The sequence below is a fragment of the Centruroides sculpturatus genome, unplaced genomic scaffold (assembly GCF_000671375.1).
Source record: "Centruroides sculpturatus isolate CEXI.00-Female unplaced genomic scaffold, Cexi_2.0 scaffold493, whole genome shotgun sequence".
Lineage (NCBI taxonomy): Eukaryota > Metazoa > Arthropoda > Arachnida > Scorpiones > Buthidae > Centruroides > Centruroides sculpturatus.
The window spans coordinates 213489-233744 of record NW_019384608.1 but is presented as its reverse complement, the minus strand read 5'-3'; positions in this window follow the sequence as shown (position 1 = coordinate 233744).

Sequence of the window (20256 nt, the reverse complement as noted above, 5' to 3'; positions counted from 1 at the left end):
TGCATAACTTTAAATATCAAACAGCAGAATCAATCTGACTTTTTAAATGGAAATAACATTAAAGATAACGTAATTACAATTAATATAAATCATTAATTTAAAAAAAATGTAACTCATTAAAAATGAGAAAAAATGAAAAAAAATATATTGAATTTGAAAAATTATTAAACAAAAAATATATTTTCGATAATTAATTTGAACGAGTGAATACAAAAAAAGCATGTAAGGATAAAAAGCATAAGTGGATAATTATAAATATTTTTTCTTATAGTAAGTATCGATGTAATGTAAAATAACTTCTTCCTTTTAGTTTTAATATAGCAATGTACACACTTCTAACCATAGAAATTAAATTAAGTTTAGTTTGGTTTCGGCAACAGGACACGTGGGAGATAACTCTCAAACGAATTTTATGGGAAACTGGCCCCTATTTAGGTATTACAAGTGTGAAGAAATCATGAAAACTCCACGTGATCAGCTCGTAAGCCAGGTGCGAACCCACGACAAACTCCGAATGTTGAGTGGTTTTACCCACTCGGCCATTGGTGAGCTCTAAAAATTAAATTTCATACCGTTCTACTTGTGCTGAATCTTTAATTAATCTTCAATTCATTTTGATATGAAATCTTAATTGTTTTTCACTGTCTTTATGAAATATGGCTATATTTAAATCTTAAATATAATATAATTTAACGTATAATTAAACTGTGATGAATGAATGGATTTATCTTTAAACTTAAACGTGTTATTATTATAGAAACCAAATATATTCTTGTACAGAATATGTTTTTTAAAAAATTACTAGTTTATATTATAATATGCTTGTTTATATACATATAGAATATATATTTTTATTAAAATGGATTAGATCATGTAATAAAATAGCTATAAAAGTTCAAGTTTACATAAAGTTAATCTAGAATAAATTTTAAATAAATCATTTAAAATTCTCTCCGATTTCATTATAATTTTTTAAGAATAATTTACTAAAACTTTAAATAGTAACATCAAAATAATTTCTAATATTTAAATAATATCAACTGAGCTTTTATGTATATATAGCATATCAAAATTTTTAATAAAACTCCCTTACATTTTAATATAAATTTATATTAAAAAATACAATTTATTAAGTATAAATATATATTTAAAAATAAATCTATACTTAAAAATCACATTTATAAAATGTAGAATGATTATTAAATAAAATGCTGTATTTAAAAAAAAATTTATATTATCGAAACTTTCCTAGAAATTCATTTTGAATATTAATAAATTTATATATTCTTTTAGTGAAGTTTGGACGTTGAAAATTTAATTATGAGAATATATCGATATCATAATCACAGAAAATATTTCATTAAGAAATTTATTAAATGCAAGATGATCATCTTTTAAATTGGCAAATTCAATTGTAAATTGAGGAAGTAGATATGAAATTTCCTGAAGAAACAAAATAACCTTCGACTTTAATCGTATTCGTTTCCATTCATTTTAAACGAATAATGACATTTTTATTAAATTTTGATAATTGTTAAGTAAAACAAATAATTTCGTTTCTATTAAATATAATTAAATTTTAAATTTTTCCTAAATTTATTTCATTTTAAAATAGGAAAACAATTCTATAATTTTAAATCCTCTACTTCATTATAAGAATTATATAAATGCCATTTAAAGAATTTAATAATAAAGATCAATACCCAGTAATTGTTAATAAGAGAATATTTCATTTATTTTAAGTAGAATCTAGTTATTTTAATATATCCAACCTTGAACGTTATAGTAGGGTAACTCTTTCTTTGTACAAGGACGATAACCTCATAAGCCGATAACATTCTCGTGAGTTGTCATACCATCTCAATTGTGTGATGGTGGCTACAAAAACCTATCAGAAACGAAGGAAAAACTGTAATAAGAGGATAGACTAATCTCTAACGTATAGTTCTATCGTCAGTCATCAGATGTAATTAATTCTTTTATTGGAGGATTGTTACGACTTGTCGACTTTCTACTTTCTACCTTTGTTAGTTACAATATTGACACTTCATTAATAACAATTGGGAAAAAAAACATTGTTAAAATTATTTAAATAATTATAATTTAATTAATAATAATAATATTTTATCCACTACAACGAAAAAAAAGGCACAATTGTTCAATATAGAAATATATATTTTGTCTTAATATTATGTCAAATAAAATGAAAAACTGTTTTTACTTCAAAAATATTATTTATACCATGAATAAAAACATCATCTAACTAGTGGATATAATAAAGATTTAGTGTTGATTGACGTCTGAATGTCGCTAGTTGGGAAGAAATAGAAAAGAATTTAAAAACGCTGAAAACAGAAAAACTTTTTCGCCAGGTTGAAAATTTAGTTTTGTTTCAGACTTTTTATGTGATGGAAGGCTGAAAAATGGTGAAATGAAGTCATCGTATTGTATTTTGCTGATGTAACAGTGGTCTGTGGATGGATAGAAAAACAAAAAGAAAAAAAAAAACCTCCTTCGTCTTTTGAAATATGGAAAACTCTCTCAATGTGTGTTCTCATCATTCACCATGTTCACAGAATACCTGCTTGCCACTTTGCTCTTCTGAATTCCAATGGGAAGTTTAAAATTTACAATTACTTTTTATGTAATAGCGTTAGTTTTCATATCAACTTTTAAACTGTATGTTTTATTTATAACGTGAAAGCGTAATATATATAAAATATTATTTAACAAAAAAAATTCTTTTTTTTCAGATAATATTACATTTACGTAATTTTATCTTAGGTTAAAACATAAATTTCGTATTTATCTTCAATTTCAGATTTTCGTATAAAATAAAATTTATCAGAAATATTGTTTCAAAACAATTCGATTGACTTCATTTACAAATTGAATTAATAAAAAATGAACTACTAATAGAATTTAACCATCGAAGTAAACAGATGAAAAACTGCTTCTTTATAAAATAACTGTTGATTTAGATCAAGTATTTAATTATTCCCTGTTATTGTTTATGACAAGGTCAAATTTAAAAGGACATTAATTACATATATTAGAAGTTAATTATTAATTACATGTAAATTAATCTGTTGCGATATTCGCAATAATTGAATACAATATCTTAAAATTTTTTTCCTGTAAATTATTGTACATAACAACTGCTCAAGTTTCCAATTTAATATTTATATGTACCATGTTTTAACCCCTATAACAAAAGGAAAAATTATATTTAAAAAGTTATAAAATTTTCCAATTTGCTGACTTTAAAACATGTTATCCAATTCTATTTTTATATATTGGTAGTTTATAGGCCAATATTGAATTATAGACTATTATTTTAACCAAAAACAGCAACTAATAAACAAACTACATAATAATGTAAATAATATACAAATAATAAATGTTTTATTTGAATTTTTAAGAAGTAAATAAATATAAAGATAAGACATGAAAATACAGAGAACAGATTAATGAAGAACAAGATACAAAGGCATGACTTAAAGGAATAGGTAATTGTAAACGTGATAGAGAATGTTGATCATTAAATAATTCTACATACATATACATAAAAAGTACGTTCTAATTCGTTATAAAACCAAAAATAACCAGCATATACTTAAAAAATATGAAAAATTTATTACAAAATTTCAAATCATTCAATTATTTTTTAAATGCTTTATACTGTCCTAAACTATAGACATATATAATAATGTCTGTCTGTAACATTCTGAACAAAAAACTTAGAAGAAATTAATTAATTTTTACAACATAAAATGTGTGTTTATATGAATTAAAGAGCGAATAAATTATTCGATAAAAATATGGAAAATCAAATTTGCAAATACAATTGGTAACAGAGTAGTTAAAGATTTCACTTTTTTAGTACAAAACTTTTATTAGTAGAACATAATATATGTACAATATATATGCAGAATATAATATTTATACACATAAAACAAAGAAGAATGTAATGACAACAATTGTTTAAAGTGCTGTCCACTCATATTAATGCATTCAATAGCTTTTTTAATCTCAGAATAACAACACCTCTCATTATAAATCCCTGGTAGGCCTTTATTTTAAGGATTTTGAAGTTTAGATAATTAATGGTGGATCCACAAGGAGTTACAGGGACTTAAGCCCTTCCCATTAACAACAGAAAAAAATTAAAATCTATTTGTTTTGACTTGAAATCATTTATTATAGTACAAATATAGTATATCGGACGATACACAGTACAATCGTTGTGTACGTGTTAATAAAAGTACTTATAATTATTCAAATTTAACTTTAAAATGTCATATNTGGCTTTTTTAACGACTTTATAATTGAATATCTCAGTTGGTAATTGATAAAATCAAGAAATTTTAGAAGAGTAAAATAATAATAATAAAAAGAACTGTTGTCGTGAGATGAATTCTTATCATTGAGAAAGAGAACACAGCGAAAAGCTAAAGTTCCGTATTTCAAATGATAATCACAACAAGTAGACCTAATCTGATGTAGGTGAAGAGACAATGACCGGGTCTCTGGTGTAGGCGTGGAATATTTGTCAAAGCGATTGACAGATGAGAAGATCGGTCACCTTGTTGAAGAACCTCCATCACTACAAGAATCGGGGTCTTTTACCCGCCCCACGAATTTCACATTTGTCTCTGTCATGTTGCCCAACTTCTCCTGTTCCCGATCATTGTCTTGTCCACCTGATTAGCTCATCTTGTTCGCGCAATCGATAATCTCTGCGTAGCGGTCTCTTTAATGAGATATTTAATAAAATATCTTGATTCTCTCATAGAAAAGTTAGTAAAATCGATAACAATCCATCTAGGTGAGTGATTAGATAATTTTAAGTAGAAATACGAAACTCACCGCAAAATGCATATTTATCAAGCATTTGTCCTTATTAGAAGTTTATTTAACACATTTTAATAGCATAATTGAGTAAATTTTGATTGAAAAATTGTCAGTTTAAATTTCATTACATTCTATATTTAGAAATTTTCAACATCTTTTGTAAATATTTGAATAGTAACATCTAGATAACAAATATGTTATGACTAAGATGCAAATGAAATGGTATACAATACAAAATGTCAAAATAATAGCATGTAAACCAACTGTAATATTCTAATATGTAAATGATATTTATACGCATATCATTTTTTATTTCTTACCAAAATAATATATATGCTAATATTTTAGAGACATTTGTTTCAAAATGAAAATTACACTTTTATGAGAAACAGAAGGGATCAGTTTCTTGTTTAAATTTTATATTTACATATTTTTATTTTTCAATCTCATTTAGGAAGAAGGCTTTGAATAGAAATATAATGCACTCTACTGTACTGTACATTAGTATCATGTGTGCTATGTTTGGTTATCTTTAACATTATTACTTAAGTTTTTTTCCACTTATTTTAATTAGAAAAATATCAAATATTTTAATTAACTTAGTGTTTATAATGAATTTTATTAAATTTTAATATTTATAAGCTCTACATTTACCAAACAACAATTGTTCAGTAAGTAAACTAAACAAAGCCTATGTATTTTAAAGGTAGAATGCCTTTATCTGTAATTTACGAGATTGTGAGATACAAAACGAAATTGAATCTGTTTCCTTTCATTTTTTTTATTTTTTTGTAATTTTCTGTTGTTGTTGTTGTTTTAAACGGTGGCAGAAGGCGAATTTGTATTGTTCTTTAATACTTTGCTCCCTATACATACACACCCGCGGTATATATCTATATGGCAGGTTGCTATAACTTGACAGAATTTCGTTCGGTGTTAGACAACAACACATAAATTTTATACAACTTTGTAACATTTTTCTCAGCTCTATCAATTTTAGAAAAGAAGTCCCAATACAAAAGATAGGCATGACCAAGAAAGATGTCTTTTGTTTGTCTATGTCATATTCTTTGTCTACATCTATTTGACAATCATTTATAGCTTGTCATTCGTTTCTGGAAACTGATGGAAGTTGTACAGAGTAGCTTCTTTCCTAAAACCAAAGCTTTGAACTATCAAAATTTTATTTTGTTTTTAGTAAATTTCAAGATAAAATTTGCATTTTGTTTTTTAAACTTATCATTATACATATATTTTTTAAAATAATAAACTATTAACGAATTTTAGTGTCAATAAATCCAAACATTCAAGCATTTCTATCACGAATTCCAAACACATTTTTGTGTTACGACACTTTTGACGGCGAGATGTTATTTTTTTTGTCGTATCAAATTTTTTAAAGGTAAATTAGATTTCTAACAAAAACTTCTTTAAAGGCAAAGTGGAAAACTAACTTTAATAAAAATCTATTATTTAAACTTTATTCTCGGTTATATGGGTCGTGAATTTGATTCCCCGAGGAACGAAAGTCTTAATCAATTGTGATGTTTAGTTGAGAATTTTTTTTATATTTTTTTGGTAGTAACGTTTATCTTAACAGTTTCGCAATTGAATAAAATTCAATCATGTCGCATTGGAATAAAGTACAATTTATTACAATTGTATATATATAGGCTATAATATTATGCATGAGAATAGATAAATTTAAATATATTTCTGTTGTATCGCATTTATTAAACTCGATACCGATTTTTTTATAAATAAAATCGTAAATTATCGGTCTACTGTTTTATTCTTTTAACTCGGTTTATATAGTAATATTTTATAATGCAGTCAAACTTCTAATAACGGCTACTTCCCAACAACGGCCATCTGTAAACACGTAATCAGTTATTAAATGAGTTGTAATGCTTAATGATATAAACTAAGTTTTAAATAATATATTAACAGTTTGAAGTAGCATTCTTATTTTTCAAGGACACATCAATTTATCATCAATTAACAATGCCATATCTTCGTTACGAAAAATACTGTAAATAACTCAAGTGTCTTAAAAGCATTTATATATTGTATTTGAATTTAATATTTGTAAATAAATAAATCTGTATAACAGCAAGTTTTTGAAGATGTAAATGATGTTATTCTCAAGATATATTAATGCTTTAAGGAAAATACGTTTATCTTCTACATTAATACATAATCTAAGTTTTAATAACTAAATATTTTATTTCAGATTTTGTATTCAATTATTTAAAATTGAATAAGAAAGGTAAGTAAGGAGAAAGATTCGACTTACGGAGTCTAGAAGAACCTTATAATAAAGGGAATATATCCCAGGGGTGAAGATAGGATTATAGTTCAGTTTAAAGTATTTTTGTAAAATTGGTAAGAAATTCGATGTTCTTGCGGTTATTCCAAAATAATAAGGATAATTATAGCTTAAGTATATTGTATCTTTTGTTTTTATATTTATCCATTTTTATAATGATGTTTTTAACATTTAAAACATAAATTTTATTCTATTTTTTTTATACCACTTCATACAATACTTATGTTTAAAATTAATTTAATGTGGACTACAAAAATATTTTAACAAAATATTAATTATTTTAGAAGTCTTGAATGATAATGGTTTATATAGGAATATTTTTATAATGCAGTCGAACTTCCAATAACACCCACTTCTAAATAGCGGCCATTTTTTCCAGGAATATTTTTAAATAAAATATTTAAAGATTTATTTTAAAATTCTACACAATTAAGAATTAATGTATAAAAGCTAAAGTTGTTTATGACTTCAAATAAATTTTAAAATGTATTTTAAAGTTTATTTGAAGTCTTAAAAGTTTTAATAATTAAAGAAGATGCGAAAAATTAAATTTCCTTTTAGTAAACATTAATATTAATAAATTCAAATATTTGTAATTATAAAAAGCAATTCTTGTTAATTAAGTATGACTAAAATTTCAGTTGATTTATAAAAATAAAATATTTATATAATTAATGAATAAATTTATAATTAATTTTGTTTCAAAACAATAAAATTTATTAAATGATATATGACTATTATTTACATTATATTAAATGTATTAAAAATAATTTTATAATAAAGTAAAATATTTATATTTGTCTTCATTATTTAATCAAAGATACATGAAATTTATTTTGCTATAATACTTAATTAAAATCTTTTAAGATAAAATACTGTCTGCATTTTAAAAAGTCTTTTAAATTAATATTTGAAGGTCGATATACCAAGGTTATCGAATAAGTTATTTTATCTACACGTAATGTTCGAAATGTAGTTTGATACTATTCTGAAGAGATCAGAAATGGAAAATCCATCGCTAATTCTGTTGCAAGCGTCAGGACAAGAGTCGTTTCTATCGGCAATCTGTCATTTCACGAAAGGTATTATCAAGTCCGTCATTTATATATAATCTCTCTGTACCTTCGTGTCATGTGTGGCGTCGTAATTAAGTGACACTCGACTCTAACGATGTGCTCTGGGATGCTTCCATTGTCCTGGTATCTCCTGACAAGTAGAAAGTCCCTGTCGTCCTCCTTACCATCATTGCTTCCCTCTCTTTCACTTCTTACCTTGATCTTTTCGATGGTTCTATAATAGAGTTTCCTGTCCATTTGTTACACAGCAATGATTAGAAAATATTCTTAATCCCTTGCAGATTCTTTTTTCTTTTTTTTAATAACAAATGCATTATATAAAAAAAATATTATTATCGAATCAATAAAATACACGATAATTACTTATTTTCTCTTACATAATTAATACATTACGTAATAATTATTACACGTCTTAAACGTATTTATAATAAATTTTATTTTTAAATTTTCGGGAAAATATTATTTCGAAAGTTTTTGAATAAAATTTATTATTATTTTTTTTTAATTTAGAAATCTTAAAATAAATTGTTTCACCATCAAGGCTTAACGTTATCAATAGTTTTATAGCATTATATACTTTTAAACATTTTAAATAAAACGGTACAGAATAATAAATATATTTCGTATTATAAATCAAAAATTTAGATTAAAGTATTGTTGTTTGTCTTAGAATTAAATAACTTTCTTTTGTTTACGTCTAACCTTTGTAAATAAATCAGAGACTGTAGCAATGGAGGGCATGTCTCACTTTTAATCAAAAATGACAATTTTCGTTATAAAGAAATATCATTCTAGCTATCACTGAAAATATTTTTGACAATGGAAAGTTCATTTTTCTTTCTTTGCTATTTGTTATAGCTGACTGGCTAGCAGTTATGATTAGTTCGAGCTAATATCATTATCAAGCCACCCTATCATTTTTAATGCTAATAGCTCCTGTTATCTTATTGAAGATAATTACCTTATTATTAACGTTCTGTGAAGAGATTGATTCTTACATATTATCTGACTAGTCATTAGTTCTGTTTTAATCTAAAAGATCGGATAAAATATCCTTTCTGTCCATTGCTCTCTCTTATCTCGAGAGATAATGTTGTTATACACTTAATTTGTTCAGTTTTTAATTTTATGTGAGTGACATGTAAACATTGATGTTTTTTTTAACTAAAAAATAATTTTAAAAATTAATTTGTCAATAAAAAAATACACTTTGTAACAATATTAATTAAATNAATAAAAATAAATGCATATAGATATTTGACGATTTATTAAATCGATGTTTCTGCGTATTAATTTCATTAATGGGATGACAAAAATAACATCAGTTTTAATTAATTTAATCGCATTTAGTTTGTTTAATTAAAAATAGTATTTAAATATTTCTATTCTTATTTTATAATAAAGTAAAATATTTATATTTGTCTTCATTATTTAATCAAAGATACATGAAATTTATTTTGCTATAATACTTAATTAAAATCTTTTAAGATAAAATACTGTCTGCATTTTAAAAAGTCTTTTAAATTAATATTTGAAGGTCGATATACCAAGGTTATCGAATAAGTTATTTTATCTACACGTAATGTTCGAAATGTAGTTTGATACTATTCTGAAGAGATCAGAAATGGAAAATCCATCGCTAATTCTGTTGCAAGCGTCAGGACAAGAGTCGTTTCTATCGGCAATCTGTCATTTCACGAAAGGTATTATCAAGTCCGTCATTTATATATAATCTCTCTGTACCTTCGTGTCATGTGTGGCGTCGTAATTAAGTGACACTCGACTCTAACGATGTGCTCTGGGATGCTTCCATTGTCCTGGTATCTCCTGACAAGTAGAAAGTCCCTGTCGTCCTCCTTACCATCATTGCTTCCCTCTCTTTCACTTCTTACCTTGATCTTTTCGATGGTTCTATAATAGAGTTTCCTGTCCATTTGTTACACAGCAATGATTAGAAAATATTCTTAATCCCTTGCAGATTCTTTTTTCTTTTTTTTAATAACAAATGCATTATATAAAAAAAATATTATTATCGAATCAATAAAATACACGATAATTACTTATTTTCTCTTACATAATTAATACATTACGTAATAATTATTACACGTCTTAAACGTATTTACCTAAAACCAAAGCTTTGAACTATCAAAATTTTATTTTGTTTTTAGTAAATTTCAAGATAAAATTTGCATTTTGTTTTTTAAACTTATCATTATACATATATTTTTTAAAATAATAAACTATTAACGAATTTTAGTGTCAATAAATCCAAACATTCAAGCATTTCTATCTATCACGAATTCCAAACACATTTTTGTGTTACGACACTTTTGACGGCGAGATGTTATTTTTTTTGTCGTATCAAATTTTTTAAAGGTAAATTAGATTTCCAACAAAAACTTCTTTAAAGGCAAAGTGGAAAACTAACTTTAATAAAAATCTATTATTTAAACTTTATTCTCGGTTATATGGGTCGTGAATTTGATTCCCCGAGGAACGAAAGTCTTAATCAATTGTGATGTTTAGTTGAGAATTTTTTTTATATTTTTTTGGTAGTAACGTTTATCTTAACAGTTTCGCAATTGAATAAAATTCAATCATGTCGCATTGGAATAAAGTACAATTTATTACAATTGTATATATATAGGCTATAATATTATGCATGAGAATAGATAAATTTAAATATATTTCTGTTGTATCGCATTTATTAAACTCGATACCGATTTTTTTACAAATAAAATCGTAAATTATCGGTCTACTGTTTTATTCTTTTAACTCGGTTTATATAGTAATATTTTATAATGCAGTCAAACTTCTAATAACGGCTACTTCCCAACAACGGCCATCTGTAAACACGTAATCAGTTATTAAATGAGTTGTAATGCTTAATGATATAAACTAAGTTTTAAATAATATATTAACAGTTTGAAGTAGCATTCTTATTTTTCAAGGACACATCAATTTATCATCAATTAACAATGCCATATCTTCGTTACGAAAAATACTGTAAATAACTCAAGTGTCTTAAAAGCATTTATATATTGTATTTGAATTTAATATTTGTAAATAAATAAATCTGTATAACAGCAAGTTTTTGAAGATGTAAATGATGTTATTCTCAAGATATATTAATGCTTTAAGGAAAATACGTTTATCTTCTACATTAATACATAATCTAAGTTTTAATAACTAAATATTTTATTTCAGATTTTGTATTCAATTATTTAAAATTGAATAAGAAAGGTAAGTAAGGAGAAAGATTCGACTTACGGAGTCTAGAAGAACCTTATAATAAAGGGAATATATCCCAGGGGTGAAGATAGGATTATAGTTCAGTTTAAAGTATTTTTGTAAAATTGGTAAGAAATTCGATGTTCTTGCGGTTATTCCAAAATAATAAGGATAATTATAGCTTAAGTATATTGTATCTTTTGTTTTTATATTTATCCATTTTTATAANATTTTTCCATTATAAAAGTTTATATAAAATGTGTTCTATTTTTTAAAAAAATATATTAAAATTATATTTTTTGCTACAGAAATTATTATTAATGTTTAATAAATATAATATTTTTAATTCATAAATATTTTATTTATCGAGCCCCTTATATTTGAAATATTTATAAACTAATGTATAAAATGTTTTTGATTTATATTCTGTGATAATATTTTAAAATATTAAATTTATTTTAAAATTCGATATTTCGCATTTTTATGGCTTTTTTAACGACTTTATAATTGAATATCTCAGTTGGTAATTGATAAAATCAAGAAATTTTAGAAGAGTAAAATAATAATAATAAAAAGAACTGTTGTCGTGAGATGAATTCTTATCATTGAGAAAGAGAACACAGCGAAAAGCTAAAGTTCCGTATTTCAAATGATAATCACAACAAGTAGACCTAATCTGATGTAGGTGAAGAGACAATGACCGGGTCTCTGGTGTAGGCGTGGAATATTTGTCAAAGCGATTGACAGATGAGAAGATCGGTCACCTTGTTGAAGAACCTCCATCACTACAAGAATCGGGGTCTTTTACCCGCCCCACGAATTTCACATTTGTCTCTGTCATGTTGCCCAACTTCTCCTGTTCCCGATCATTGTCTTGTCCACCTGATTAGCTCATCTTGTTCGCGCAATCGATAATCTCTGCGTAGCGGTCTCTTTAATGAGTAGAAGTGCTGCCAACAGACGTCTGCCATGTCTGTATTTTTCTTTTTTTCTTTGTTTTTTTTTCCTGTCTTTTCTAACACCTTTTCTCTAACACGTAACAAGAGGATTGGATAGGATTTACTATTCAGTTTGAAAGTTGTGATTGGTGGATTTCTGGCACCGACCTCGTAATACCGCATTCGTTCCCGATCCCTAATCCTATAGGAAAGTTATTAATGAGAGGCATCCTTTCTTTTGCTGGATGATTGACGTCTTGTAATGATAGTATTTTCCTTTCTAAATCCCTTCGTTTTATAGCTATACATTAATTATTTTACTCTGTCTTCCAGTCTTTTATATCGTTATCGTAAACATTGAATCAAATTAATAGACTCTATGAAAAGAAATTTGATATTTCTTTCTTTACATCTATAATATAAACAGTTTCTCTCATAAATTTCTTCATAAATATTTAAATATTGTTCAAAGATACGTATTTGTATATCGATGCTTAATTAATCCATNTATTCGTTTCCATTCATTTTAAACGAATAATGACATTTTTATTAAATTTTGATAATTGTTAAGTAAAACAAATAATTTCGTTTCTATTAAATATAAATAATTATTATAAAAAATTTTCCGCCCAATTTTCCAAGTATAATGATATATAATGTATATTATGTAGTAAAACTATCAACTTCTAATAATAGTAAGGCTACTAAAACACGAAATATAACCTGCAGCATCCTGTTTCGAAGGTAGTAATTTTTGCATTAGAACCGTTCGATCTTTTAATACACTTACATTGAATGTGTTGTGTGACAACTGAAACAGAACTTGTCTCCATGTAAAGAAAAGATGAAAAAATCAATGTAATCTCAGGCGTCTTTCATCTCTCTTGACAACCTGATAATGTATCTAAGTCGACGTGGCTATACAATCTCAGTTTATGCTATCGGTTTTGAATTGCGCAATTTTCTTTTCCTATCTTCATTCACTCCTACAACTCTCATAATTTAACTCCCAAAACTTTCCTTATTTATAAAATATAAATGTTGTTTATATACATATTTTACGCATTTTTTTTAACTTTTAACACGTTTATTCGAAATAGCTAAATTTTGTAATTTAATATCGATTTTTTCCTATAATTCTCTTCCAAATCTATTCTAACATACAAAGAAGTAAGTTATGTATAAAGGTATGGTAATGTTAAAGCGGATTTGCTGCATGAATACCGAATAGAATATAGATCGTATAGTATTATTATTGTGTAGTGTTGAGGGTGTCCCATAAGTCTCAAAACATAGGAATTTATTTTTGTTTATTCTTTTACAGGTAAAGTTTGGCGCGTAGAAAGAAAGGAATGCATTTAAATTATTTCGATGGTGAGGACTCGCAGTCAACTTGAGTTGCTGAAGAGTTTAACACGCTGCATCCAAACCATTGTCTGTGATTGGTAGGAAGTCTGGGTAGCCTGTTAAGCTTTTCAGCAACTCAAGCTGGCAGCGGGTCTTCACCATCAAAATAATTTAAATGCATTCCTTTTTACTAAGCCGATGATTTACCTGTAAAAGAATAAACAAAGATCATACGGTTCTAGATTTATATACATCTTATAGTTATAATTATGCACACCTACGATAAATTATAGAATACAGTAATGTAATTTTGACAAAATTATCAGTTTTATTTGTTTATTTTAAAGTATTAATCTTCATTGTGAGCAGCCATAGGAGTAATTTAAAATTAAAATGATTTAAATAGTATTAAAAGAATTCCAGAAAAAAATTATATAATAAAACAAAAACATTTGAATTATATAAATTAAATAAATTTCTAATAGCTTTCCAGATCAGTTTCAGAATTTTACTTGTTCAATAAATTATGGTTTCAATACAGGAAATTATATCATTGGAAACTGCAGCTGCGGACAATTAATTATATTAAGTTTAGATAGTCTCATCTGATTAGAGTAGGGATTGTTAATTTTTAATTAAAATACTCGATTTGCGCTATTTCATCCGACGATGATAAAAAATTATGTTTTTACTACAGAGCAAGAAAATTAAATTATTTCCACTTCTCATCGACGGCTAATTAATTAAAACTTGCCGGATTGGACCTTTGCAGTGGATCATTTGTTTTTAATTGGTGTAACAAACCAAGAACTTTCTATTTCTTTCTCTTGTTTGCCAATCAATTCAAATTCGATAATTTTTTAAGAAAAATAAATTAAAATTAAAAGTAGAAAACTTACGGTATCTCTTTTGTTTTTAAATATGGCATTTTCTGCTAATAACATCATTTTTAATCGATAATCTTGCTGCTCTTTCTAGCCTTAACGGTCCTTCAGGCAACTGAGGTCCTCAATTGAATATTATAACTTGTGTACATTAAACGTAACATTAACTATTCGATATAAACCTATTTCTTCAACATTAAAAGCACTTTGTTTTTTTTAAAACGGTATATTGATAACAAACTTCAGAAGCAGATAATGACTAATAAACGTCAATGATAATAATGTAAAGTAATTTTATGTAATTACAATGAAAATTTATAATATTTTTAATGAAAATTAAAGAAAAATAACTGTACAAACATAAAAATCTGTTTAAATTTTTAATATAATTTTTCCTAGTTTAGTTTAACGACACCATCAATACATACTTTTATATCGTTATGTTGTTTCGTACATATATTTGATAGGATAGAATTTGGTGGTATTTTAAGAAGCCGTTACTCAAATTGTCGTCCTCTTATAGATAAGGATGTTCCACTAGAGACGTATAAAGAAAGCATTTCAATAATTCTTCCAGCTATATAATGCTATAATGGCGCTATAAGGAAAAGAAGGGCGTCTTACCATGTGGTGGGTTACAATAGCTTTATATATATATATCTTATCACTAGGTTCAATCTCCATGAAGAAAGGATAAATAATGCAGCTCTGCACTGAGAATCTCAATCTGATATGTTATAAAAATCTCGAAAGATTTCTAGTTTTGATAAGAGTGATGTGGCTATTAAAACTTTAAGTAAGTCAACTGAGAATTTGAAATAAATATATAAAATAAAAATAAATGCATATAGATATTTGACGATTTATTAAATCGATGTTTCTGCGTATTAATTTCATTAATGGGATGACAAAAATAACATCAGTTTTAATTAATTTAATCGCATTTAGTTTGTTTAATTAAAAATAGTATTTAAATATTTCTATTCTTATGAAAAGTAATTGTTGTTTTTAATTAAGTCGTATGCCTGTATTCATAATAATTGAAACATAGTTGTTTTTCTCATTAAGCGGAATCATTTCGAAGAAAGATTTCTATTTCTGAAAATTTCAAAGTAACATTTGATTACAAAAGTCTCGCAGTTCTGAACATTGACATTTGTTATTTATTCTTTCTTTAGAATATAAGAAATGAGGAACAAGCTTTCAACTCTTCTACTTAAGTGCAAATCGACGACGTGACATCAGCGGGAGTCTCATTAGTGTGCATTATTAAGATAGATGTCCCGTTGCATTCACGTTTTGTTCGATGTACTTCGGCATTCGAGCTAAAACGGGAGATTATCTCTACTGATCATTTTTCCTGATTTGTGGATTAAAGTGATTGAAAGCAGTCGAAAAAAAGAACTAGTCTATTGTTTTGTTGCCTGAAGAGAGAATGGATTTATTGCGCCAAAGGGACAGTGCAATATTCCTAATAAAGGTCAATATACATTCTTTCGATATTTTCTTCTTTCTACTTATTTAAGTTTAAAATTATGAGTGTCGGGAAGAAATTAAACCTGTGAGATTGAGCAAAGTTTCTAGCAGCTGTCGAATGGAACCTTTTATGTAGAGAAGAAAGGGGACGTTTTAATTAGGTAACTCGCGGGAACTCATTAAGTCTTATATTACGTTTAATTTTTTCTGCCTATCTTGTCTCTATCGGTATTACACCATAGTTTATTTAGAAGGCGAATCTTCTTTCTTTTCAAACAGATGTTTCATTATTGGAAAGCAAAGGTTCTTCTATTTTAAAATATCCAAGGTCCATCTAACCTCGGTTTTCTTCTGCACGCATGGTTGCCACTTACTCTTTTTAATTAAGTTTATTGTGGTTTTTATGTATTCTTAGGATGATAAATATTGAAGATTACAACCTTTCTGTTGAATTTATTCTCGCTTTTCGTAGTAATTTATAACGTATAAATTGTTTTAAGTAAAAATCTTTTTACGTTAATTCTTTGAAAACTTAACATTTACTTTAATTAAAACTTTAAACATCAAAATATCGTCATATTTCATATTTAAAATATAAATATATGGGTATGTATACTTGCTTTTTGTTAAGATAATTTATCTTTTAGCTTAACTATAACTATATTTGAAATAGCTTATTTACTTTCATATTTATAAAGTATTGATTTAAATTTTAGGGTAATTATTACGACAAAAATACTTAGTTAAAACGTATAAGTTATTTATTCCTTATATACCGTTGCCAAACATATTGGCAAGTTAACAAGAACAAGTTCCTACTCTTGTTCAAGTTGATGGATTTACATAAAAGTTTTAACAATATTCTAACTATGATATTTATTTCTGTGAAACTAAAATCTTAAATAACGAGAATGAGTAAAATCAATTGGAATAATGAATGCAATAGTTCTCTGCATTCCTTTTAATAGGAAATGAAAGGATGGAAAAAAGACAAAGGTGTATTGATGCGTGCCCTACACCGGTAAGCTCATAATGGTTTTAGGTCGGGATGTTAACGTTCTAAGCGAAGAGATATCCACAAGTAATTGGATTGCGAATTCTTGAATCCATACGAGGAAACACCGACTGAAATATTCTAGACTTAAAACGGGGGAAATTCCATTTACGGTAATCCGTGCTACAACATAAAGCACTCTCATTACACAAGTGTTCCATCGACCCATCTTGAATAACAAAGTCTTTAGCTGTCGCAAATAATATTTATTCGCCTGTACACCTCTGCATAACTGACAAATTGTATCTATTTTTGAGAATTCGCTTCTTTCTCTACCAATGGAAATTGATGGGGACGTTGATAACATTTCCTGACACTGTCAAGTCAATGTCAATAAATTGAGACGAGTTCCGTTTCGTAAAGTTTAATGATGATTTCGTTTCTTTCTGAGATAAACACAATAATTTGTTTTATCGGCTTTATTCTGTGATAAGACATTCCTTCTACTTTAATTTATAGGGAACGTCTTCATTGTTAATTATTTTAAGCTAAAGACTGATTTCTATTTTACAGAAATCTTATTGTTAAATATTTAATTTTATACATCTTAATTAAAAATCAAGTTAGCAAATAATGCGATTTAATTAATAGTCTAGTTTAAGACAAAATAAATTTATTCATAAAGGAAACTTTTTTAAATAATGTTTAATCTATATTTTTACAAGCAGTATGCGAAGTGCAATTTAATAATAATTTTAATAACCATAAATAATAAAAAAAAGATTCAATATATATTTTGGGAAGAAACAATTCAGTTCAGTAAAATATGTATGAAGTATAGATCCAGCTAGCAATTTGGAAACACAAAACTTTAAACTAAACGATTACTTTTTGTTGTTGTGGTTGTAAAACGAGATTTCCAATATCTCAAATCTGAAATGTTATTGCTGCATTTTATGTTATAAAATGAAGAAACTGTTGTCTATCAAATAAAACAGGTCGTTACTCTATATTCTCTGTGATAAGATGAGTGTTTTCTTTTGGCTGCAAACATTACCCAATACAGGACAATTGTAGAGCATTTCTCACTTGCTTTAGACGGGATATTGAAATATTGTAAAAATCTGATTTCCTATAAAAGAAAAGGAAACAGAGACTTTTGGACAAACACATCTCTTCCATAAGTGAATATAGAAAGTTTCATTCGTTCTAGTATAAACTTTGAATTCCTATCACTTGTGTCCTTTGACATTCTGAATTTGTTTCTAGTATATTGTTTTTTTTTTTCCTTCTTCTTCTTTTACAAACAGAATAAAAACTATATATTCAAACCCTATGAAAAAATCTGAGTCGATGCGCGATGCAAGCTTTGCCTTAGGCATCACTTCTCAACAACCTATCTCTTGCAGTTATTTCGTGTTTAGTCAGCGCAAACGACCGTAGTTCCTGAATTCGAGAAGACACAAGTGACCCTAGTCCAAGTTATAAGAGTGTGGTTCCTGATTATGATTTAACAACCTCTCATCTACGACAATATGAACGAGATAATAATATGATAGACTGTAGAACGCATCATGATGTCACGTCACTGAGTAAAGAGAAACTTCCAGACAATAGTTTATAGAGTGGTTCGACTTCCTTCATCTTCACAAAAATTCTTTTATGTTTTTGCACCGATATATTTAAGTTACTTACCAAAAACGTATATTTCTTCTGTAATATTTCAAATTCAGTTAATTCTGCTTTATTAAGTTAATTTACCATTTCAAATACGTCATAACATAGAAGCCATAATAAACATAAACGATTTAAAGATTTTCTTCTGCTTTGTATGCTGTTTATATTCTAAAATATATTGAAGTTGTTTGTTATTCTATCTGTAACTGGGATGACGTTATTGTTAACTTTAAATTAGAAATTTTCTTGGATTCTTAACATTTAAAAGCAACAATAGAGCAAGATTTTGGTTAAGGTAACTCAAATTTAAACCACAAATATAAGAAAATTGTAATAAATAGAACTGATCAAATAAACATTAATTCAAAAAATAAATAAATAACGAGATAAAATTTAATAAATTTTAAACCGTTATATATAACTTATATAAATTTATTCAAGTAAACAATTTTTAAATATAACTTTCCTCCATTTTATATAACCATAAAGTCAAGTTAATGTTATATGTCATAATTTAAGCTATTATGTTTCGGAAATTTTTCGAATAATATTCTGTTTACAAAATAAATTTTATATTTAGAAAGAATTCGCGTAGTAAAGTAGAATTTTAATAATAGAGTAAAGGCAGGAATATTAAATATCGCCACCAAATTTAGTTACCAAACAAATTATTTTGACCTGTCGTATATGTATGGTCTTTTATTTCAGTAGAGTCAATATGTACTTAGCTTATGAGAGGAAGCCATTTTATTACCAGGAACATTTTTATCAGAAATTTTTATTAAATAAATAAGAAACTCGATAAATTTGCAAACATTAATTTTTTTAATATAATTTATACTCTAGTACATATATATTTAGAACAGCGTTATATATTAATTATTAAACAATATTTACATATTTTAATATAAAATGGGTAAATATTCTGTATATTATTAAGTTAGTAAATTTATAATTAAACACATTTTATTAAATTAAATCTTAATTATAATCAGAAAAAATTAATTATTAATTTAGAAAATTTTATTTAATAATTCGTCGATGTATAAAATTTAAAATTAATAATTTTTTTCTTTATATTTAATTAAAAATATATTTTATAATATTTTAATTTTAAAGAAAATATAATCTTTATTTATTTATTACTAATACTATATTTAATTTTTCATTTTGTCTTTAATTAAAATTTTAAACAAAAATTATAAAATTAGATTTCTTTTTTTCTTTAAAAAATGTAATTTAAAACTATAAAAATAATTCTGAATATTTGACTTTTAAAAGTGTCATGCTCATTTTTCGAAAAAGAAATAAAAAAAAAGGTATATATTTAATTTAGTCACGAACCCACGCTATCTCTTAGTTATCAGCTCACCTCTTTAGGATCTAGCAAAATCTAGTCTATCATTTTCAGCTTTCATTTTTATCAATATAAATATTCACGAAAAAAATG